This window comes from Sarcophilus harrisii, chromosome 1, assembly GCF_902635505.1.
Source record: "Sarcophilus harrisii chromosome 1, mSarHar1.11, whole genome shotgun sequence".
In the NCBI taxonomy this organism is placed as follows: Eukaryota; Metazoa; Chordata; class Mammalia; order Dasyuromorphia; family Dasyuridae; genus Sarcophilus; species Sarcophilus harrisii.
In genome coordinates, this window is record NC_045426.1 from 397,748,684 (window position 1) to 397,774,260 (window position 25,577).

A 25,577-nucleotide genomic window follows, 5' to 3' on the forward strand; every position below is an offset into this window, starting at 1 on the left:
AATATTCTTTTTTTGAGCCAAATCTGATGAGAGTAAGATTCACACACTAGTCATCACCCTCCCTTCTTTCCCTCAATTATAATGGGGCTTTTTTCGCTCTTCCTGAGTTGTAATTTTTCTCATTTTACCTCCACTTTCCCCATTTTTTCTGTTAAATCCCCTTTCCACCTTGTTTCTTTTTTTTTATATCATAACATATTATATATATATAATATTATATCATATATTTTATAACAGTAAAATCAGATTATATATGTATTCTCTATGTATACCCATAATAGAAATAGTTCTCAAGAGTTTTTTTTTCCTTATTACCTTTTGTGCTTCTCTTGAGTTCTATATTTGGAGGTCAAATTTTTTGTTTAGTTCTGGTCTTTTCATCAAAAATATGTGGAATTCACCAGTTTTATTGAATGTCTTCCCTAAAAGAAAATGCTCAGTTTAGCAGGGTAATTTATTCTTAGCTGCATTCCAAGACCCTTCGCCTTTCAGAAAATCAGATTCCATGCTCTCCAATCCTTTAAAGTGGAACTGCTAGGTCCTGAGTAATCCTTATTGTGATTCCTTGATATTTGAATTGTTTCTCTCTGACTACTTGTAATATTTTCCCTTTGTTCATTAGTTTTCAGATTTAGCCATGATATTCCTTGGGATTTTAATTTTGGGGTCTCTTTCAGGAGATGTTTGTTGAATTCTTTCAATGGTCATTTTACCTACTGATTCTATGACATCTGGGCAGTCCCCTTTGATGATTTCCTGAAAAATAGTGTCTAGGCTCTTTTTTTCATTACAGATTTCAGGGAGCCCAATAATCCTTAGATTGTCTCTCCTAGATGTATTTTCCAGGTCAGTTATAATTTTCCCAATTAAGATATGAACAGACAATTCTCAGATGAAGAAATTGAAACTATTTCTAGTCATATGAAAAGATGCTCCAAGTCATTATTAATCAGAGAAATGCAAATTAAGACAACTCTAAGATACCACTACACACCTGTCAGATTGGCTAAGATGACAGGAAAAAATAATGATGATTGTTGGAGGGGATGAAGGAAAACTGGGACATTGATGCATTGTTGGTAGAGTTGTGAACGAATCCAACCATTCTGGAGAGCAGTTTGGAACTATGCTCAAAAAGTTATCAAACTGTGCATACCCTTTGATCCAGCAGTGTTACTACTGGGATTATATCCCAAAGAGATTATAAAGAAGGGAAAGGGACCTGTATGTGCACGAATGTTTGTGGCAGCCCTCTTTGTAGTGGCTAGAAACTGGAAACTGAGTGTATGCCCATCAGTTGGAGAATGGCTGAATAAATTGTGGTATATGAATATTATGGAATATTATTGTTCTGTAAGAAATGACCAACAGGATGATTTCAGAAAGGCCTGGAGAGACTTACACAAACTGATGCTGAGTGAAATGAGCAGGACCAGGAGATCAATATATACTTCAACAACAATACTATATGATGACCAATTCTGATGGACCTGGCCATCTCCAGCAATGAGATGAACCAAATCATTTCCAATGGAGCAGTAATGAACTGAACCAGCTATGCCCAGAAAAAGAACTCTGGAAAATGACTAAAAACCATTACATCGAATTCCCAATCCCTATATTTATGCCCACCTGCATTTTTGATTTCCTTCACAAGCTAATTGTACAATATTTCAGAGTCTGATTCTTTTTGTACACCAAAATAACGGTTTGGTCATGTATACTTATTGTGTAGCTAATTTATATTTTAATATATTTAACATCTATTGATCATCCTGCCATCTAGGGGAGAGGGTGGGGGGTAAGAGGTGAAAAATTGGAACAAGAGGTTTGGCAATTGTTAATGCTGTAAAGTTACCCATACATATAACCTGTAAATAAAAGGCTATTAAATTAAAAAAAATAATTTCCCAATTAAGTATTGTACATTTTTTCTATTTTTTTTATTTTTTTTGTTTAGCTTGACTGATTCTTGTTGTCTCACTGAGTCATTTGCATTTCCATTTGTTCAGTTCTGAATTTTAGTGAATTATTTTCTTCATTTACTTTTTAATTCTTTTTGTATTTGAATTGAATTTTTAAATTAGTTGTTTTGTTCTATGGAATTTTTTTTCCATTTCACAAATTCTGATTTTTAAGGAGTTATTTTCTTTTTCCATTTCACAAATTCTATTTTTTAAAGAGTTATTTTTTTTCTATTTCATAAATTCTGTTTTCTGGGAGTTGTTTTCTTTTTCCATTTTATCAAATCTATCTTTTAATGAATTATATGCCTTTTCCAAAGCCTCTTATAAAGATTTCATTTCATTTCCTTTCCTCATTTTCTTCTAGGTCTCTTTTAAGATCCTTCTTAATTTTTTCTGGGAGAGCCTTGTGTGATGGGGACCAGATTATATCCTTTTGGAGCTTCATCTGGAAACAATCTACCTTTAGTCTCCTCAGGGTTTGACATCTGTTTTTCTCTTTACCCATAGAAGATGTCTATCATCAGAATTCTCTTTACTTTTTTACTCATTTAAAAAAAAATTAAGATCTGGTTTTAGGGCAAGGAAGGTTTTCTAAGCGTCCTCTACAAATAGCAGCTTCCTCTATAAGCAGCTGTGGCTGCGCTGAGTCAGTACTAACTCACTCCCAGTGCTGGGTGCTAACTTTATTTCTTATTATGGCATAGTGGTGATTCTATTTTCTCAAAAGCTGTACTAGGCCAGTCTACACTCTGGCCATGCCAACACTAAAATGGAAAAACTATGAGCAAAAAAAAAATCTATCAAAGTCTAGCATAGTTTAATTCAGAGAATTATTACCAGAAGAATGACAAACTTCAGAATTTTTTTTGGCCACAGTAAACTTAAACATTATTAGGATAGAAAGGCTTTCTATTTGCATGAATGAGCATATATACTAATAATAAATGAGCACATATAAAAACAAAATACAAAGCATATTCCCTATAAAGTGATTAAACTAAATCAACAATTAAAACATCTCTAAAAGTTTACCCCATTCCTAGAAAATTAGAAAAGATGATAAAAGATGAAAATAGTAATACTGAAGGAGCTATAGGAAAACTGGCAGATTAATATGTTATTGATAATTTTGTGATTTGGTCCAAAAATTCTGGAAAGAGATTTGGAATTATTCTAACAAAAAGTGAACAAAATATCCACACCATTTGTTGCAGAGATCCCACTGCTGGGTTAAGTTTATTAATACCACCACTATTATCACCAGATCAGACAGGAAAATTCCATATACACCAAAACATTCATAACAACACTTTTATATTGGTAAGGAACTGACAACAAAGTAGATATTTATCAATTGACAAATGGCTAAACAAATTGTGGTATACAATTATAATGAAATATTACTATATTATGTTGATTATGATAAATTCAGAGTAGTCTAGAAAGACTTATATGAACTATCAGAGTGAAGTAAGCAGACCAAAAAGTTAACATATGCAATAAATGGTAATATAAATGGAAACAAACAAATAAAAAACCCTCTGGTATACTGTATAATTATAATGAGCAAGGTTGTCCCAAAATAAAAGATAAGGAAATGCACCTCTTCCTCCTCCTCCTTCTTTTCCTCCTCCTCCTCCTCCTCCTCCTCTTCTTCCTCCTCCTCTTCCTTCTTCTTCTTCTGCTTCTGCTTCTTCTCTCTCTCTCTTTCTTTCTCTCTCTCTCTCTCTCTCTCTCTCTCTCTCTCTCTCTCTCTCTCTCTTTCCTCATCTATAAATGAGTAGTTTGGATTAGACACTCTTTGGGTCTCTTAAAACTCCAAATCAATGATTTATAGAGACAGGTTTTTTGGGTTTTTTTAAGTATGATGGCTTTGAAAATTAGGGATCCTTGTCAAAGGCAAAAAAGACCACTGAATAGTAGTACTCTTTTTGAAGGAAAAAAAGAAGGGAGGAAGAAAGGAAGGAAGGAAAGGAAGGAGGGAGGGACAAAGGAAGAAATAATATGAATGTCCATTAATTCAGAAATGACCAAATAAACTTTAGTATGTAAATGTAATGTACTTCTGAGTTTGTGGACTCTATCATCATGACAGGGATAAGTATTTTCCCCTCTGCCCCCATTAACCTTTTTTCAATTCTTAAGTATTACACTCAAAGAAATGACAAATTTGAGGAATTCATAGAAACATGGGAAGATGTATGCAGAGTAAAATAAGCAGGACTAGAAAAATTACATACAGTTAATGCAAAAAGAACAATAATAATGAAAACAAAGGTTGTATAATTACAATTGTCAATCTTGTCACCCCCAAATGAGATAAAAATGCAAATCTTTTCATTAGATGAAGAGTTGGAGAATTATGAGTTAAAATGTGGTACATGTCAGAAACAATCACTGTACTGGAAAATTTTGCTTTACTATTATCTCATTACAAGGGAAGGTTCACTGTAGGATGGGAAGTTGGATGTATGTGGTCATGACAATGATGGAGAATCAAAAGAGTTGAGGTTCCCTCCAAGAGAATTATCTCATTAACCCCTAGAAACTTGCTGGAGAGATTACATTCATAAAGACCTTTGGTAGTAAGTGATGTAAAAAATAATAATAATAATAACAACAACAACAAAACTGCCTTGGATGGCTGTCAGTGTAAAGTCTTTTAGCTGGGGAATACTGTCTTGAACCATTCAGCTCATAAGAGATTAGTTAGCATCTGAAAAAAAAACAGTTCTGAAGGATTGAAATGTAGATTGAGCCAGAAGAAGAATATAAGAAATGAGACAGGCACCCCCCAAAAAAAGCTATTTGACAAGGCCAAAGGCTGGTTTTCTCTCTATAATCTCAGCTTTGTCTAGACCTGGTTTATATGATTGAAAAAGAAATATGGTAACCTCCTGGAACCTAAAGACATTGCTTCTAATTCAAAAACAATTGGAGATGAAATTACAACCCTTTATACCACAATCAGTTTCTAATTCTAATCTTTTTATGGCTCCATCCAACATCTATGGCATCAGAGCCATATATATCTAGCTGTCTCCATGTTGTAGAATAAGGCATGGGCTCTATCCTAGACAATGGCTAATCCTAATAACTTTGCCTCAGTTTCCTCATCAGTAAAATGGGGATGATAATAATAGCACCTACTTCACAGAGCTGCTGGGAAGATTAAATGGGTTAATAATTGGAAAGCATTTAACACAGTGCTTGGCACTTAAAAAGTGCCCTATAAATTTTAAATATTATTATTATTATATCACTACTGCTTATCTTTGCCCTAGAGTTTCCCTAAGTACCCAGGATTCCCTCACCCTAGAGCATCCTTCCCTCATTCCAGTCCCTTCTCCAAATGTGATTTGATTTCCAGAACTGTTTTATAAGGCTCCTAAACCTCCCAACCAAGTTTCATTCCCTTCCTGGTTTTGCTTCTGACTTTGTAGACTCCATCATCATGACAGGGATAAGTATTTTCCCCTTTGCCTCCATTAACTGTTTTTCAGTTCTTAAGTATTGTCTTCCCATAGTATAATGCAAATTCTTTGAGGAGAGTGACTACCTTTCTTATATATGTTCTTGTATCTCCACAATTTGGCACAGTGCAGGACAAAGTAAGAGCTTAATTAATGCTTTTTGCCTTACTTTTCCTTACCTATACAATAAACCCTCAAAAGTTATATATTTGTGGTAGCCACCTAATCCCATCCTGTTTTAAATGATCTCTCCTCAATTTGATCCCTTGCTACTTACAGTTCAATTAACATAACTATTTCCTCCTCCGTAACAAATTACACTGGATTTCTTCTTTTACTAGCCTGTTTATGCAGTAGTTGCCAGAAATCTTGTGCTTTTAATTGGGTAGAATATCTGGACACCCATTCCCATCCCATCTTTATCAGACCTGTTCTGCTACCTGGTATGACATACTGTGATATGACATATGGTGTCTGTACATCCTAGTGTGGCAGCAATCCAACAATTCTTTTATCTGTGGGGCTTAGGACTCCAAATGTCACCCTCTCTGTCGCTTTATATCTAGCCTTTTTCCTAGACTACTTTAAGAATATGGTCTGCTCCTGATCTTGCTTAGGCCACTGTGAATATTTGAGCCAACTCTGATTTCTCAGCATGAGAAAATGTATCCCAACAGGTTACTTTTTTGAAAAAGTTGAAAGCATTTCAAAGAAGCTTTTTCCCATAGCATCAAAGCCCTGGACTTACAGGAAGCTTTTCTAGACCAAAAGAAATCCATTATAGAGAAAGAATATTTCTTGAAATGAGTGCTCCTGCCATTTGCTTTGCCCAAAAAATTATTAGTTCACAAGCTGAATATTTCTCCCCAGAAACAAGTTCAAATTTGTGTGAGGAAATGAAATGACTGTTTTTTCCTTTGCATCAGCCATCTTCCTAGGAAAGGATAGGGTTATTGGGATGCAGAAAGCATCTTGTTTGATTACATGATTTTATTGTATTCAAAATAAATAAACTGCTTCATGATTTCCAAGTACTTTAGTATCTGTAACTGACAATTCTCTACAATTGTGTTACAAATGGGGTGGTAAGTATGATTGTTTCCATTTAGCAGATGCAAAAATGAGGGGACTTGCTGTTCACATAGCTGGCCTTTAGTTAGTGGGGGCCTAAAGCTGTCTTTGCTTCAGGAAATGCCCTAGTTCTTCTCTGAGTCTTTGAATCATAGAACTAAAGGAAGAAGTGACTTCCAGAATCATGTAATTCAATTTGCTTGCAGGTGAGAAAACTGGGGTATATAGGGAGATTAAAAGACTTGCCCAACATCCCAAATACTGCTCATCACGCTCAGTATTCGAACCAAGGACTTCTGACTCTAAATACTATGTCCCCTAGAAGCATCTACACCCAAAGAAAGAACACTGGGAAATGAATGTAAATTACTTGCATTTTTGTTGTTGTTCCCGGTTATTTTTACCTTCTGAATCCAATTCTTCCTGATCAACAAGAGAACTGTTCGGTTCTGCACACATATATTGTGTCAAGGATATACTGCGACATATTTAACTTGTATAGGACTGCTTGCCATCTGGGGGAGGGGGTGAAGGGAGGGAGGGGAAAAATCGGAACAGAAGCGAGTGCAAGAGATAATGTTGTAAAAAAAAAAAATTACCCAGGCATGGGCTCTGTCAATAAAAAGTTATAATAAAAAAAAAAGAAAGAAAAAAGAAACTTTGCAGTTGCCCAAAGACAAAAATAAATAAATAAAATAAAAACTATGGCCTCTCATACCTTTCTCCTCTCCATGTCCTCTGCAATCCAGCCAGACTGGCCTCCTTGCTGTTCCTCCCTCACCCATGACAAGCACTAGAATTTTTACTGGCTGGTCCCCATTCTTGGAATGTTCTCCTTCCTCATCCTCAGTTCCTCACTTCCTTAGCTTCATTCTAGTTTCATCTAAAGTGTCATCTTCTACAAGCAGTCTTTCTTGTTCCCCTTTTGTATAGGGCCGCAGACAGTGGGGGAACGCTGGGTGAAGTGTAAGAGCCTTCAGCCCAGAGGGAACCTGCTGAGAATGTCTGGTTTGGCTTCTCATCTCCCCTAAGGGTTCTCGGCCTTCCTGAGAAGTCAGGGAGGGCATGATCATCTGTGTTCTACTTGAAGCAAGGGATACTTACAGCAGAGTGCTTATAGTCAGCACACAGCAGTGTGATTGATGAGATAATGGTTCTCTAGTTCACACATAGCATGTTGTAATGATGTCATCACTGTGATATGAAATAATGAGGTAATCACTTTAGTTGACATATAGTTACTGTGCTGTAATGATGTAATCATACTGAGGTTTAAGGGCTGAGAGAATTGGAAATGTGACACTCCATCCTTGATCATCCTGGTGGCTCTCTTGTCTCCTTCACTAAGACCAAGGCTGGTCCCAAGATCCTTCAGAGAGCTAGTCTGGACACTACATTTTGGTGCCAAACAGGGATTTCCAGTTAGAAACTACATTTTGGCGCCCAACATGGGACCCTAGATGTTAGGCCCCAGAAGTGAGGCTCTTGATGTAAGGCCCTACACTCAGCAGCTCAACTGATGCGATTGTAAGCTCAGTGGAGAAGTCCCTGTGACCCAGAAATAGTGTGAGTACAAAAATAGATAAGCAAGAAACTTTGGTAAGAGCTAAACTAGTCACTTTCATTTTTCAGCTGAAATGGGGCAAATACTAAGAAAAGAGTCTCCCCTACCCTGAGGGGAGTGTGTAGCATGCATAGTTAGATTAATAAAGAAGCAAGGTTTATTGGTAACTCAGAAGCAGATCACTGGACTCTTAAATATATTAGAGTGCACATCTCCTTGGCTCTCCAAGGAAGAAAAATTAGAGCCAGATATGTGGAAAATAGTGGGAAAGCAACTAATTGAATGTTACAAAGCTATGGGTCCTGATTCAATTCCTGAGGAAACATTCCTTATGTACAGTACAATTGGATTTAAAGAATACCACAAATTCTAAAACAAGGAAAGATTTTAATGTGGACAGACAGACAAGGAACCGTGAGGAGAAAAATCAGGAGGGCATCAGAATATAGATTGACTCAGGGAAATAGAAAGCAGGGCTTGGCTCCAGGGCCCCAGGTAAAAATACTGATACTGACAAAGCAAATGGAAGACATGGAGAGTTGGGCAGGAAAAGAGTTAAGTACCTTAAGGACAGTACTGATGAGCTTAAGGGGTTGGTGCTTCTCACTTTCACAGCTCAGTTTCACTTCTACCTACATCGAGCAGGATTCCTTAGGGCATTCCGCATCTTCTGACCCTCCTCCCTCAATTTTGCCTTTGAGGATAGGGGGAGGAGGAGGAGTGGGAGAGGCAGTGACATCATCAGGACCACCCATGCAACAGCTTTGTCCACCCCCCATGTCACATTATAAGAGGCATTAATTAAAGCTAAGGAAAAAGGACAGGATACATTTGGTTTGAGTTAAGCTTGAGTTAAGTTAAGTCACAGGGTAACTGAAGAGCTTAACTCTTCAGGTCAAAAAAAGCGGGGGAAATGCACTCCTCTACATCATCTTATGTTAAGATGCTATTAGAGAATTTGGCTTATGAAACTTTAACCCCTAGTGATTGGAAATCTATAGCAAGGACATGTTTAGGAACTGGACAAAATTTGTTGTGGCTTTCTGAGTATAGTGAACTCTGTAGAATACAAGCCCAAAGAAACAGGCAATCTGGAGTTAATATACCAGTTACTTTTGACCAACTAACAGGTGTAGGCCCTTATGCAGATATTTTAGCACAGATTAATTACCCTTTGACAGCATATGGGAAAATTGCTTCTGCTGCTATCAAAGCATGGGGCACCCTCCCAGGAAGACAAGATAGAAGGGAAGAATTCACGAAAATAGCACAAGGTCCAAATGAACCCTTTGCTGATTTCGTAGGATGTCTGCAGACAGGTGTCATATGAACTATTGGTGAAAATGTAGCAACAGAAATTATGATAAAATGACTGGCTAAAGAAAATGCTGATGAGGTTTGTAGAAGAATTATATTAGGACTACACAAGGATGCTACTTTAGAGGATATCATAAGACGTTGTGCCACAGTGAGCACAAATACTTTTTATACTCAGGCTATGATGCAGACTTCTCAAGATCTGAACATGGGAAGACAGGTTCCCTTTTAGGAAGGGATTTCCAAAGAGACTCGTCAGTGCCTTCAATGTGGCATAGTAGGACATTTGAAAGCTCAATGTTAGCATAGAGTGAGAAAACAGGGTGGGAGAACAAGACCCAGAACCCCATGTCCAAAATGCAACAAAGGCTTCCATTGAGCATCAGAATATAGAATGACTCAGGGAAATGGAAAGCAGGGCTTGGCTCCAGGGCCCCAGGCAAAAAACACACATGGAGTATGATGGCAGTCAATGTTACTTTAGAAGTTCAGCACTCCAACATGATCAGTCAGCCAAGAAGTAACTTGATTGGGGAAAGGGATTGCAATTAGGGAGAATAGAGTTATATGCTGCTGGGACTACTGAGATATCCCCTAGAGAGGTGAAATCTGTCCCTGTCCAGAGATCCCTTGCCTCCATACACAGTAGGCTTGACCCACTTCACCTCCTGAGAGTACTTACAAAACAGTGTTCATCCATACACTTATGTGGGAAACTGGGGAATGTGTAGCTAATATGCCAGTCACTAATACAGTAGACAATGTGTGACTTATCACCCAGGAGAAGTAGTAGCATCAGGTTTACTGATACAGACTCCTAACAGGCAATCTGGTGATAGTTACCCAGATTCTGACTCCCAGCAACAGAATCCAGGAATATTCTGGACAGCAGCTATGACAGCTGACTGACCTATGCTTACTATTTATATAAATGGCATACCATTAGAAGGATTGGTAGACACAGGTGCAGATTATACAGTCATTAGAGGTGCCAACTGGCCCAGTCACTGGCCAAAGATTAAGGCAGACACCTATATGTCTGGCATAGGAGGATCAATAACAGCTAGAGTTAGTGCTGCACCTTTGAGATGGACTTTTGAAGGTGAAACAGGAGTTTTTACTCCTTTTATAGTTAAAAAAAATCCCCATCAATCTGTGGGGAAGAGACATTTTACAACAGTTAGGATTACAATTGAGTACTTCAGCAGGGATATTACAGCAAAGCTGCTGTTGAAAGCCTGCCAACACTCTCACCTGTTCCCATTCAATGGAAAACGGATACTCCAGTATGGATAGAGCAATGGCCCTTAGTGAATGATAGAATTCAGGCCTTATTAGATATAGTACAAGATCAACTTGACCAAGGACTCTTACAACTTTCTCTAAGTCCTTGGAATTCCCCAGTATTTGTTGTAAGAAAGAAATCTGGAAAATGGAAGATGTTGACTGATTTGAGAAAAGTAAATGAATAGATGGAAACTATGGTAACTCTTCAGCCTGGACTTCCATCTCCTACTCAGTTGCCTAGAGAATGGCCTCTTTGGGTTATAGACGTTAAGAATTGTTTTTATTCTATCTCTCTAGATAAGGAGGATATGAAAAGATTTGCCTTTTCAGTGCCCAGCATTAATTTAGCTAAGTCTCATAAAAGATATGAATGGAGAGTTTTGCCACAGGGACTTAAAAATAGCCCTACTATGTGCCAAATGTATATTGCTGCTGCTCTTACTCCAGTAAGAAAAGCATTTCCAAAAGTTAAGTTGTTATATTACATGGATGATATCTTAGAGTATGCACCTGAGGAGCAAATGTTAGAAGCATGTCTACAAAAGACCATAGAAACATTAAGGAACTACAAATTGTATATAGCCCTAGAAAAAATTCAAAGGCATGCTCCTTTTCAATATTTAGGATATGAAGTATATCCTAAGATGCTTACAATACAAAAACTTTCTTTAAGCCCAGAGAAGTTGAACACCTTAAATGATTTTCAGAAATTGATAGAAGTTTAATTACTTATCAATTATAACCATTATATGACATTTTAAGCGGAGACAATGCTTTAACCTCACCATACCAGCTTATAAAAGAAGCTCAAGAGGCTCTGAGAGAAGTTGAACTGGCTTTATTCAATGTGGTTAAAAGAGTTACTCAGCTTTATTTCTTACCCAGTGCTTGTGGCTAGAATCTTATTAAAAGCCATTAAGCGAGTAATACAATTATCTGCAATAAGACACCTTTTATATCAATGCACAAATTAATGTATGCTGTGAAACCATCCTAGAGTGACTAATTTTATTGGCTACAGCTCCACATTTTACACATGGATCTCCATTAAAGATAACCTGGCTATTACATAATTGGCAATGGAGCTTTGAAGAAAAGGTTTCTAAGGTTCCTCTTAAAGGACCAACTGTCTTTACAGATGCATCCAAACATAATATTTGTGCTGTATACTCTGATGATTTAATTTTAAAGAGAGTAGTAAAAACTTCCTTTCAGTCCACTCAACAGAATGAATTGTATGCAATCATGCTAGCTCTTACTTATTATCTAGGAGATGTAAATATAATAGCTGATTCGGCTTATTCAGTAGGTGTGGTACAAAGAATTGCCACAGCCCAAATAAAATTTGTAGCTTCCAATATATATCAACTCTTTAGGGAACTTCAAGAGCAAGTGAGAAAGAATCTAAGTAAGATTTATATCTTGCATGTCCACTCTCATAGTAGACTTCCAGGTCCTATTTTTGATGGAAATTCAAAGGCAGATATCCTTCTAATCATGGTAGCCAAAACTTCTTTATTTCAGGCAATCCAAGAATTTCATTCTAAATGTCATCAGGCTTCTCGAGCTTTACGTTTGCAATTTGGGATTACAAGAAAGGAAATAGAGCATAGTAAAAGCCTGTACAGCTTGCCTTCCTTTCCACACTCCTACGCTCCCTCCAGGAAGGAACCCTCATGGTTTCAGACCCAGTGAAATTTGGCAGATGGATATGACCCATTAAAAATCTTTTGGTCATCTGTCTTTTATCCATGTTGTAGTAGACACCTTTTCAGGATTTACTTTTTCAATACCAGCAGCAAAGGAGACAGCCTCAATTGTCACTGAATTCCTTATACAGGTTTTTGCAATAATGAGTGTGCCAAGCAATAAAAGCAAACAATGGACCTGCATATACTTCTAAACATTTTGCACACTTTTGTCCACAATATCAAATTTTAGAAACCACTGGCATATCTTTCAATCCTCAAGGACAGACAATAGTAGAGAGGAGAAACAGAGACATCAAGACACTCCTCCAAAAACAAAAGAAAGGGAGAGCCACAGGTAACCCTAGAGAACTTTTAAATTTAGCTCTTTATACTATTAACTTTTTTAATTTTTGATGGAGATGCACTGGCTCCAGCACACAGGTTTCATAATCCACTGGAAGAGTGAGCAGCTCTAGTATCTTTAGATAATCGCTAGCTGATATGGAGAAATCCAGAAAGTGGTGAATGGAAGGGACCAGATAGGTTAACCGCTTGGGGGAGAAGATTTGCTTGTGTCTCTACAGATGGAGAAGGAATAAGATGGGTGCCAACGAGCCATATTTGCCTTGTCCATAGGAGAGAGATGGAAAAAGAGAAAATCCTTGAAATATCTGATGGTTCCATTTCTGACAACATGTGCCACTGAAAGAGCATGGCTGTTAACCCAGTGTGTATGGCAATTGACTCATGAACATCAAAAATTGTTGATGAGACTGTTGCAGAATTTCAAAACCTGCAGGAAGATTCCCTGACACGTGAAGTGATGGACAATAGATTGGTTTTGGACTATCTCTTGGCTGCTGAAAGAGGCGTATGTGTGATTGTTATTTATATACTCTCCTTCTAGGACTTATGGACATGTATAATTCCTCATGTTGATTCATGTTGTTTGTTACATCACTACTAGCTTATGATATATTACCATATGCTTGTATAATACCTCCCATACTGATGGATTTATGTATACCTGTTTCAAATAAAACAAAAGAAAGCCAGAGATGTAGAGGGCCACAGACAGTGGAGGAACTCTGGATAAGGTATAAGACTCTTCAACCCGGAGGAAACTTGCTGACAATGTCTGGTTTGGCTCCCCATTTCTCTTTGGTGTTCTCATCCTTTCTGAGAAGTCAGGGACCGCATGACCACCTGTGTTCTACTTGAAACAAGGGATACTTACAGCAGGGTATTTATACTTAGCACTTACTCAGTGCGATTGATGAGATAATGGTTCTCTAGTTCACACATACTTAGTGTGCTCTAATGATGCAAACACATTGAGGGATTTAAGGGCTGAGAGGACTAGAAATGAGACACTCTATCTTTGACCATCCTCCTGGTGGCTCTCCTGCCTACTCCACTAAGCTGCTCCACTACTCCAAGTCTGGTTCCAATATCCTCCAGAGAGCTAGTCTGGACACTACATTCTGGTGCAAGAACAGGGACCTCCAGGACACTAGACCCTTTAATATTAGTGTCTTTCCTCTGAGACTACCCTAATGTATCCTGTATATATTTTAAATGTGTGTCTCCCCTTATTGTGCCAAGATACAGAGATAAGTTAAGAAATATTCATTTTAGTTGGAGAATTTATTAAATTGACTTGACCACATGGGATTAATATTCAAGGTGTGTATCCCTGAACAAAAGGAGGATTGACAAAAACTAGCAAACAGGTTAGCATGCTTCCTTTTCTGACATATTTGTAACTTTGTTAAGGGGATACATCAAAGACAGGGACAGGAAGACAGTAGTCTTCTATGAGATTTCCATTGCAATTATTATGCAGGAGGGTTCTGACAAAGAAGGAGACAATGGTCTTTTAGTGTGCAAAAGGGGGTTTGGGATTGCTGGGTCATTTTAAATGCTCCAACCCAGTTTTCATGGGAATTGGGGCTATGGTTCTAATACCCTCTGTAAGACTGGGAGCTCCATGAGCCTTTCTTTTGTATCCTTAGAACTTGGTGTGGTGCCTGGCATAGCATGTGCACTTTTGATGGACAATTCTTTCCACTTTTTCTGCTTAATTCTTCACCAAATCCTGTTGATGAGATCCTGAGTAACTAGATGGCCTTGGCAGAGAAAGCCTGAAGTACTGGTAAGATTTTAATTCTCCCAGAGGCAAGCAAGAAAGGATACTGACGGGATCAGTCTTACAGTCGAACTCCATAGAGATCTTAGTAAACCCCACTTTATCCTATCCAATTAGAAAGCTAAGTTATGATGTCAAACCTCAAAAGTTAAATTTCCCCTCTAAATCTATCCATGGCCTTTTCCATTTAGGCTGAATTCCTTTTGGCATTAGCCCACCATAGCATTCTGCTTCTTACCTCCTCCACCTATGGTTCCTGGTGTTTTTCTTCCCTTTTAGGGTTAGCCCACCAATTAATGGTATAATCCCCTTCCTTTGCTAACACCTTTTGGAGTTAGTTTGCTAAACTCCTCTATGGATTTAATCTGCCAGTTAATGGTATACTCCCACATCATGGTATATTCCTTTTCTCCTGGCGAATTGTGAGTTCTACTAGAGAACTTTTCTTTTCCCTTGTAAATTATTAAAAACCCCTTTTCTTGCTAACTATATGCTCTTCTGAATCTGTTTCTTATTTATCCCTTCTGGTGTCAGGGCTTTCCTCTTCACTTTATCTGTAATCTCTTCTTATAAATAAAGGTATCTTTTGACAAAAAGAATGCTTTTGTGAATTCTTCACATGTTCCTTGTGCTTTGCACCTCGTATTTCAAACTGGGAATTGCTACCTCAACCTCATCATTTGGTGCTGAACTTCATCACTGTCATTTCTTCCTTACAGATCCCTTAGAGGGCAGTTAGATGGTGCAATAGAGGGCAGGTAGATGGCACAGTGGAGAGAGCACCAGCCCTAGAGTCAGGAGGACCTGAATTGAAATCTGACCTTAAACATGGAACACTTCCAAGCTGTATGACCAACACTTAACCCCAGTTGTCTCACAAAAGGGAAAAAAATTAAAATCAGATCCCTTAGAGACTTTTCCCTTTCACTACCACTACTATTCTTTAAATTCTTTCTCTCTTTCTGCTGCTAAGCAGCTCAAGACTTCCAGAAGGAATCCTGAAAACTTGCACACTGAATCTGCCAGGAATTGATGTGGCTAACCTCTTACTGCTTCACTGCTATATTTTATTCATCCTATGACTATTCCAAAATTCGTCTTTCTTGCCATCTTTACCTTCTCCCACATCACTCTTAGCAGAAGAGTTGGCCTCCTACTATATCAATTTTATCAATTGAAACAATTTAATTTTTCACCCCTTTAAACCTATATCTTTACTAATCCTTTCTGTCTTCCTCCTTGTTTCAGAAGAGAAAGCCCTCCTCCTTACCAAGGCTAAACCTTTGATATCATTTTTGATGGCTTAAATTGAGAATAAACAATTATTTCTGTTTTGGCCAGAAACCCTACATTTTTCCCTTCCAGATTAATTTTTTTTTTGATTAGATAAAAGGGGAATTTTTTGTTGCATTACTTAGCACTTACTCAGTGCGACTGATGAAATAATGGTTCTCTAGTTCACACATACTTTGTGTGCTCTAATGATGCAAACCTAGTCTTAATCATGGAATGGGTGTTGCCTAAGGCAACTGAGAACTTGAGGGAAAATCTTAATTTAAAAAACCCAAAGTCTCCTACCGCATCCAGGACATCATTCTGATCTGTGTCTTGTCATTGGACATGGATGGCTCCAAGAGAGTGAGGCTGGTGACTTTACACAGCCCTATCTCTATTAAATCCAATTCATTTGCAGGTCAAGATATTACTTTCCTGATGTCATTGGTCTTCTCTGAGAAGGAAGAACAACAATCCTGTCCATTAATTGCCTAATATGGAAAACCTGGAAATTTCTGACCTACTCCACCAGCTTCCCAGCATGCCTCTTCTCAGTTATCAGCCATTGCTTATGCATCTTAAATTTCTTCCCCTCTACTAGATCAATAGTATCATAGAAACAAGCATGAATTTAGACAAACTTCAAAAGTTAGTGGAGGAGGAATTGGAAAAGAAAACATACCTCCAGTAAGATTTATTTCATTAGAAAGCTTTTGTTGAGGTAAAACACTACAATGGAAAAAGCATTGACGTTTTAAGTCGAGGACCATGTTCAAATCACATCTCTGATGTATGATCCATGTGACTTAGGACAAGTTACTTTATCTCCATGAAGTTTCTATTTCCTGATCTATAAAATTAGGATACTTGACTAAATGGTCTTTGATGTCCTTTCTATAGCTCTAAATAAGATATTACATACTATGAGGCATTCATTGTACAGCCCTATTCCAGGAACTAAACAAAAAAGATTTAATACTTTTCAGAAACTATAGTCTGTTTTCCCTGCTAAATATTATAAAAATTCACCCAAACTATATCTACCAGAATTTATCATAATTAGAATTATTCTTTCCTTTAGATATCTACTTTCTTTGTAGAACTCTATCTTGATAGACTTTCTGTACATTTAGAGCATATTCCTGAGAGAATAAGAGCAATTTTGTCTTTGATCCTTTGTAGTGACATTTGACTTCTTTTAAAGCATCCTAAATGTCTAGTGTATTCTTTAAATAAATAATGGTGGTAATTAATAACAACTCCCCAAAGTCGATGCTTAAAAATTCACTATTTAAATTAAATATTTAGCAAATGTTTTCTTGCTGAATATGAAACAACTTTGCAGTAGATTGAAAATGTATAGGTACAATCCTGTGCCTTAGAGAAGAATCCCAAAATCTTGGTCTATAACATAGAAAAAATATTATTCTAATCAAAGAACTGTCTCAATTAATAGAAGTAGCATGAAATAAAAATTGATTTCATAGTGGGGGCAGGAAGGGAATCTTACCAAGGAATTCAAAATTAAACTTTTAATTTAAATCTTTCCATAATTTCAAGTACTTAACTTACCATAAATCCAACTTATCAATAAACATTTATCAAATGACTCCTTTATGCCCAACACTGTATTAAGTACTGGATAATACAAAAAAAAAGGGACAAAAAACAGTATCTTTCCTCAAGGAACTTACAATCGAATGGTGGAGACTATATACAAACAAATATATAAAAAGCAAACTATATAAAGGATAAATAGAACATAATTAAGAGAAGAAAGGCAACATATATGTGTGTATACACACACACACAGAGCACTTATAAAGAGATGAAATAAATTTTCAAAGCTGAGCAGGTCAATAACCATAAACAAATTTTTGTTGCAAATAGAAGGTTAAATATTAGGTGTCCACAGTTTACACCAAAGCAATCCAATGGATCAATTTAGAATGACAACTAGGTGGTAATAAAAAGAAAAGTAGTTATAACATTGACAAAATTTGATTTTACTGAATGAGTTTCATACTATTTAGAGATAAGATGAGGGGTGCATCATTTTTTGGTCCCCTCCTCCATCGATAGAGCTTAGTCTGACCCTACAGATGCTCCTCCTGATTCTTTCATGTTTCCTTGGTCTTGGACCTGTGAACTTCAGCCTGCTCAAACAGTAGATTCTTGTGGACTTTCTCTACCTTTGATTTATGAGCATACTCCATAAAGATCTGATAATTCTTGAACACATTCCCTTCACTTTCAAGCACTGGCTGTGGTAAATATTGTGGTAAATGTTTTTGTATTCCTAGTATCTATTGAGTAGACAGCACAGAATCCTTATTCTCATCCAAATCATCCTCACAGGTATACAAGTTTTGACTGTATCTTTTCTCTTACCAATATCCAGTTGTCTGCCCTTCCAGGGGAAAAATATTTGAAAATATAAATGGTAAAAATAGATTCTCCTTAAATTGACAAAAATTTATTTAAAACCATCAACAAGCATTATTTGAAATGGGGATAAGCTAGAGGCCTTTCCATTACAATCCTGTAGAAATAAGGATGCCCATTGTCACCACTATTATTCAGTATTGTATTGAAAATCCTAGCAATAGTATTAAGAGAAGAAAAAATTGAAAGAATCAAAATAAGTAATAAGCTGATAAAATTATTTCTTTTGCAAAAAAATTATATTCTTGGAAAATCCCAAAGATTCAACTAAAAACTTATTTGATATGATTAATAATTTTAGCAAAATAGTAGGATATAAAGTAAATCCACATAAATCACCAACATTCCTACATATCACAAACAAAACTCTTCAAGAAGAGATAATAAACTGATATTGTTGTGAACTAATCAGATCATTTTGGAGAACAATGTGAAATGTGACCCAACAATACCATTATTTGGTCTATTTTTTAAAATAATCAAGGAAAAAAGAAAAGAACCTCTAGATTGTTTATAATGGTTCCCTTTTTGGTGGCAAAGAACTAAAAATTTCATGGATGTCCATCAATTAGGGATTAGCTAAATATGTATATGATTGTGATGGAATAATACAGTGCTATAAGAAATGATGAACTCAATGATTTTAGAAAAACACAGAAAGACTTTCAGGAAATAATGAAGAGTAAAATGAAACGGAAGCAAGAGAACATTGTTATAGTTACAACAACATTGTTTTATGAATGACTTTGAATAAGTTGTTTTGTCTATTATAAATACCCAAAATATCTATAAAGGACATATGAAAAAAAGATGCTATCTACACCCAGAGAAAGAAGTATGTATAGAATAATTTTAATTTGTATATAGCTAGTAGTAGTCATCTTTAATATGGGGGAAAGGAGAAAGAAAAGAGGGAAGGAATTTACGTGGAAATTTTGTTGTATATTTGAAAGAAATAACAAGTTGTGCATAGTAGATTTGCAGTTTCATATGCACTCATCTTGTATTATACTATGTCATAGAAATGCTTGTTTTATTCCATAAATTAAAAATAATTGCTTTAAAAATTGCAGAGACTGATGAATCTGCACAGGAAGAAGGAGTTCTCCCTAGAAGTTCACTACAATAATGAAATTACAGGTCCAATTTTTAAAAAATAGATATTTTATTTTATCCAATTCTAGTATATTAGTATGCTTTTGAATCCTTACTCTGTTATCTAATATGATGATGATCTCTTTCAGCTTAGAGTAATTTGTAAATTATATAAGCATGTCTTATATAAGATATTGAAAAAATATTAAGCAACAGAGAACCAAGCAATGATCCCCTAGAGAAACTCATTATGTAACTTCCTCCAAGACAGCATAAACCATTAATAACTGCTTAGTATAAGTGTATCACTATTTGATTAGTTTAGCCTACATTTTTCATCTTTTCCGTGAAAACATTAGAATTTTTTAAATGTGTTGCTAAATTATAGTTAAATTATATCAACAGCATTCTCCTTATGTAGGAACCCTGTGTCACACAAGAATTTTAGTACTGCTGTCATTTGATTAATGCAGAAAGTTACACCACTATTTAGAGATTGCAGAATACAGCTGAGACAAATATTTAGCTTAGATGATCAATTATTTGGTGATAAGATCATTTTATTACCTCTATTTATTTAAGATAAGCATGTCAAGTGCCAAGTAACTATCTCCAGGGTTAATAATTCTGATTAGTTTACAAATTCCAGCTTTATCTCTAGTGTTAGCTGACTAGTTTATAATTTTACCTAATGTAGATCTTCCCTTTCTGCTTTGATATTAATACTTATCTTTCCCATATACCTTTTATAAACTTCCATTGTATTCTTCTTGCTTTGTAAACTAAAATATCCATAAAGTGCTGAAAAGAATTGCTTGGGTCACATTGGTTTCTAGACACTAGTGAATCTGTGATTCAAACATCTAATAAGACAGTTATAATAATGTCCCTTTGTGTTAATAAGTTGGATTGCCAGCAGTCCCTATCAACAAATCCTTGGAAATTTTTCATATTACCTGTCAAAAAAAAAGGTGTCTTTTTTTTCTGGGCACTTGTCCATTTCTAGATGGTTGTTAACAATTCATTTAATAACATAGTCTAGAATTTTGCCAGTAAATCACAATAAAGCTTGTACTATAATATTCAGATTTTTTTATTTCTAAAACTTGAAACAGTAAACATGTCTGAAAAATTCTGTATTAAGACAATGTATAGCTTCTGCTACATGGTAACACACATATTTAACCAAGTGGATTTGACTTGCAGTTGTTAAGATAAGTCTTTTCTTCTTTGTCTTAATATACTTTCTCATGTTATACTTTTGTAAATATAGTGCTTGCTCCTAGATAATAATGGTACCTAATATCTATACTATATTGCCATCTTTCAAATTCTCAAAGATATTCCTCTATAACTGAAGATCTCAGTAGGATTGGAATGAAGGTAAAACACCATATAATTAGCTACAATTTGGATATACCTCAGTTACTATTAGGAAAAGACAAGAAAGGCTCATCTTGAGGGGCATATAGCAAACATAGCCCAGTCTTGAATTTCTCCTGGAGGAAATATGGGTTGCAAAAAAAGAATAACGAGCTGCTAAGGATCTTTTAGGGTTGAGAGGCAAAGGGTGGAGGAAGCAATGAAAGAGGAAGATTGAAAAGCTTTAGACAGTTTCTGATAGATAGGTAAAAAATAGTTACAGTTTTATCACTCCATTCAATTCAGTACGATATATTAGGTACCTATTATTTGGGAGGTATTGAACCCAATAGTGTCACAAAGAGTCAGGCAGTACTGAAAATGACTGAACTGAACTAAAGACAATTAGGACCCAATCAAGAAGAAGAAAATAACTGCACAATGTTTACAAGTAAAAATGAAACAAAAATACAGGTGCCCCCCCAAATCAACTATAATTCCTGAAAGAAATGAAATGGGAGTTCCGGAGAAAAAAATTTAAAAAGAAATGAAGTTTCTAGAGGAAAGATTTGAATGAATAAAATCTAGGAAATAGCATTGTGTGGAAGAAAGAACGCCAAATTTCAAGTCATATTTTCACTCTACCTCTTACTACCTGCATGTGACAAGTCACTTAGTCTCCCTCAATTAGATGTCTCCTACACCCAGAAAAGAAAGTTCTTGCCACTAAAGTCTTTGGCATTATTAAATGGTTCAACATCAGAAACAGATATATAATTTTATCAATGGAATTGACAATGATGAAGATTCATTACCATCTTTTTTATTGCTACCTCCTAATACATGGAACCTTTCCAACTTACTTACAGTTGAAAACTTCCATATATGTTGCCTCTCCCATTAGAATGTGAGCTTCTCAAGATTAGAGAGTCTCTTTTAATAACATTAAGCACTTATCAGAATGCTTTGCACATAGCAAACACTAATAAAATTTTTATTCATTCATTCTGTTTGGTACCAAGATAGAAAGAATGGTATATCTCAGGTTTCATTGTCAAAGAGCTTAAAATCTTTGAATTGGAAAAGAATAATTATCTATGTCCAAATAACCATGGCTCACTGGAGATTAAGAAGTACATAAGAAAAGGTCAAACACAGTTCTGTTAGGATTTTGAGGGAGTTCATTTTATTTTTAGTTAGAGGATGCTGTAAGGAGGTGAGAAAAGGCTTTGAGGAAGGGAATGATAACTAAACCATGCTTTAAAGAAAAGTAAGAATTTCAACTAAGAAGTTGAAGGTGGTAAGGAGGATTTCATTCCAGGTAAGGGGCATAGCTTGAGCAAAAGTTTGGAGTTTGAAAAGAGTATAATGAGAATACCATATGAAAAAAAAGCAATTTTGACTTTAGGCATGTTTTAATATGGAACTTGTGAAAACAGGTAGTATGAAGTGACTGGATGGGTAGTTTGAAGGCAAGTTATGGAAAGTCCATTGCTAGCTACTAATGTCATAATGTGAGGTGAAAGGAATTTACTTGCCTCAACCCAAATATGATGCAGGTTTGGAAGTGCTACCACTGAGAGGGAACCAAAGTAGTTAAAAGATAGATTTGACCAAAGAAATCTTGCTTTGTGGCCACATATAACTTTGGGTGTGAACCATAAAAGAGTTATGGTATCTCTGAGGCTATCTCACATAATAGTTGGAAAATTCTCTTTTTTGGGGAAAAGTTATATAGCAGCTTCAGTTCATCAAAAAAGCAGAAGTTTTATACTTCGTTGGAGAAGTATTATATGGCAAGTCAGCAAAGCAGCAGACCAGCAAATGACATCAGCAGCTCTTCAGGGGAATAACAAATTCCAGTTTCAGAGACAGAGATATGTTCATGCAGAAGCGGAATCTTTTGGGACAGGGTTTCTCTGTGTTCATGTTGGGAGTGGAAGCATTAAGGAGTTTCCTTGTTATTTCTCTTGTTATTCTGTTGAATTAAACAGACCCTCTCGATTTGAGTTAATGAAAAAGTTTCTGAGACCTTGCTACTACTTCCTTCAGATGTTGAGTATGATGCTCTTTAAGGTGTCAAGGGCAGTTTAAGCAAATGAACAAGGAATTTATAGCTCTAAAGTTTTCTGATCTAGGTTGGAATTTGATCACAACCTCTCTGGTCTCCATTTTGCAGGATTCCAATTCTGGTTGAAGGGTGTAGACAACACAACTACAGGCAGATCCTTGATTGGAGCTTTAGTAGATAGTTGCTGAACCTGGCTCTGACTGTTACCTGAAGGTTGTAATAGGATTCAGGGCAACTTAATAATGGGTTCATTTTAGATCAAACTCCCTTTCCAGTGTACAAATTTTCAGGTTTCATCTACAATCCAAAGGGTAGAAAACTTCTCAATTCAGCTCCAGGGTGAGAGCAGTACAGCTCCAGGATCATTTCTGGTCCACAATACCTGCCCCTAGTACACAGTGCTATAAAGCTTCTGTGTCAAATCTTCCTGTTCAAATCTTCCCAGTGATCAGAGCTTGTGTTTCTCAATTATACTCAGTTTGGTAGCTCCTTGATTGTTTCTTTCTATGATTCCACTATTTTTGAAGGTTTCCTGCCCTCTGCTAACCCCTGGCAATTCTCCCTTGAATTTCAATACCAGTATGAACCATATAGATAAAACACTGACACTAAAAAGAAGAAACAAAACTCATGTGTTTTGTATATCAAAACTGTATCCAAAACCTTTATCTAAAACTTAGTCTAAAATCCAAGAAATATTAGGAATTAGCATGAATATAAAATCAGAAATAATTTCAATTGATAAATGTTCAAAGGATCTGAAAAAAACATTCTTAAAAGAAAAACAGAATATTAAAACCATTATTACTGCAAATCACCAATAATAAAAGAAATGCAAATAAAAACAACCCTGAGGATTTACCTTATGCCAAGTAAATTATTGAAGATGACAGAAGACAGAAATAGCAAATGTTGGAGAGCCTATGGAAACACAAACCCACTAAAACTCTATTGGTGAAATTGTAAATTGCTCTAAGCATTCCAGAAAGCAATTTGGAATTAAGCTTTAAAAAAAAAGTGATTTACATGTTCATACTCTTTGACTCAGAGATCTCACTACTAGATGAATATACTGAGGATGTCATGTATATATCAAAGTAATGATAGTAACATTTTTTGTGGTTGCAAAAATAAAAACAAAGTAGATGTTTATCAATTGGGAAATGGCTAAAAATGTAACAGAATATTATTGTGCTATAAGAAACTATAAATATAAAGAATTCAGAGAATAGTTAAGACTTATATGAAGTAATATAGGGAGTGGTAAGCATAATATATAATAAATACAGGAAAACAAAATATACTACAGCAACAAACAGAAAGAACAAAGATTTGAAACTGAATTCTATGGAATTATAACAAGGAAGGCTGGCTCTAGAGAAGAGATGAGAAAATGTATCTCCCTTCTTTGTAGGGGGCAGAGAGCTCCAGGTATAATTGGGACATATTGGTTAGTTTTGCTGAACTAATTTTTTTCCGTTTTATTCTTTCTTACCAGAGATAGTTTTCTGGATGGGAGTGAGAAGAATATATTTGGAAATGGAGGCAATATAAAAACAAAGGATATCAATAATTTTTTTAAAAATAAGAAAAAATTACTAGTGACACTTTCTTCCATATAAATTGTTAAAATATTTCTTACCACTGTGTTTCAAAGAATGTTAGAATTTTCAAGGTCAAAAGGTTCTTGAAGATTCAATCCAAGCTATTCAGTCTCTAAATGAGCGAGGTTGCCAAGTTCACATAGTAGAGCAGAAATAAAACAGATGCTATGATCCCAAAATCTTGACTCTCATTCCAATTCACTTTCTAGTATACTGAAGTAGTTGTTACCCTAAATGAGAAGAGAGATCTATAGAGACCTGATCAAATAAGGGACAAATCAAAGGTTGAGCACCATACTCAACATCTGAAGGAAGTAGCAACAAGGTCTCAATTTGAGAGAGATGGGGTATGTGTTCTCCTAAAAAGCTCCATGTAACAACTACCCCTCTGTACACTGTCTATGGTCATTACCTCCAGAGGTAATGGCAATGTTGCTAGGTGGACAAGTGAGTTTAAGAGCACAGACTTTGCTGAAAAAGCTTATCTGAATAAAATTAATCACTGACTATGCCAGACAGAATGTTCCCAAGTCTTTCTATAAATGCTGATTTGTTGTGCCTGTGCCCCTTATTTTTTATCAAAACACTTTCTGGGCTCCCCTGAGCCATTTTCAAGTAATTCATTCCCAGCATTTCTCCTTGCAGCCATGATTGGATTTTGATGTTCTTCAATTTAAGCTAATTGGGCATTCTTCCCATTGCCAAGTCACTCTAAATCACAGTTCTGCAAACTTTCCACTGGCTATCCAACTTCCCTGGCTACTAACTCTTTCCTGAGGACCCTACAAAGAGTATTTTCTACAAGTTGAGGTGCTAATCATTTTGCTAATATCTCACTAAAATTTCTGATCTAAGGTTTAGCAGATTTTTAATCTGCTTCTCAGTCTGTAGGTTGTTTTTTGTTCACCTCTGTACATATTGAAAACAGAGGATGTTGAGGGTGAGCTACACTAAGCACTTTTGAAAGTATGCATCATCTTTAAAAGCTTGGTACTGTCATTTTCTTGCAATTCATTCTAAGTCATAAATACAAACTCCAGGCTTCAGATATCACATGGCTTTAAAGAACTCTCTGGAGACTATTATGAGTCTATAAAGCAATGAAGAGATATTACTTGTAATCACAGGTATCATCTTTTCATCTGTGATAAATGTAATATTGATGATGCTCTTCATTTAATAAGCCATTTAGATTCAACCAGAGTG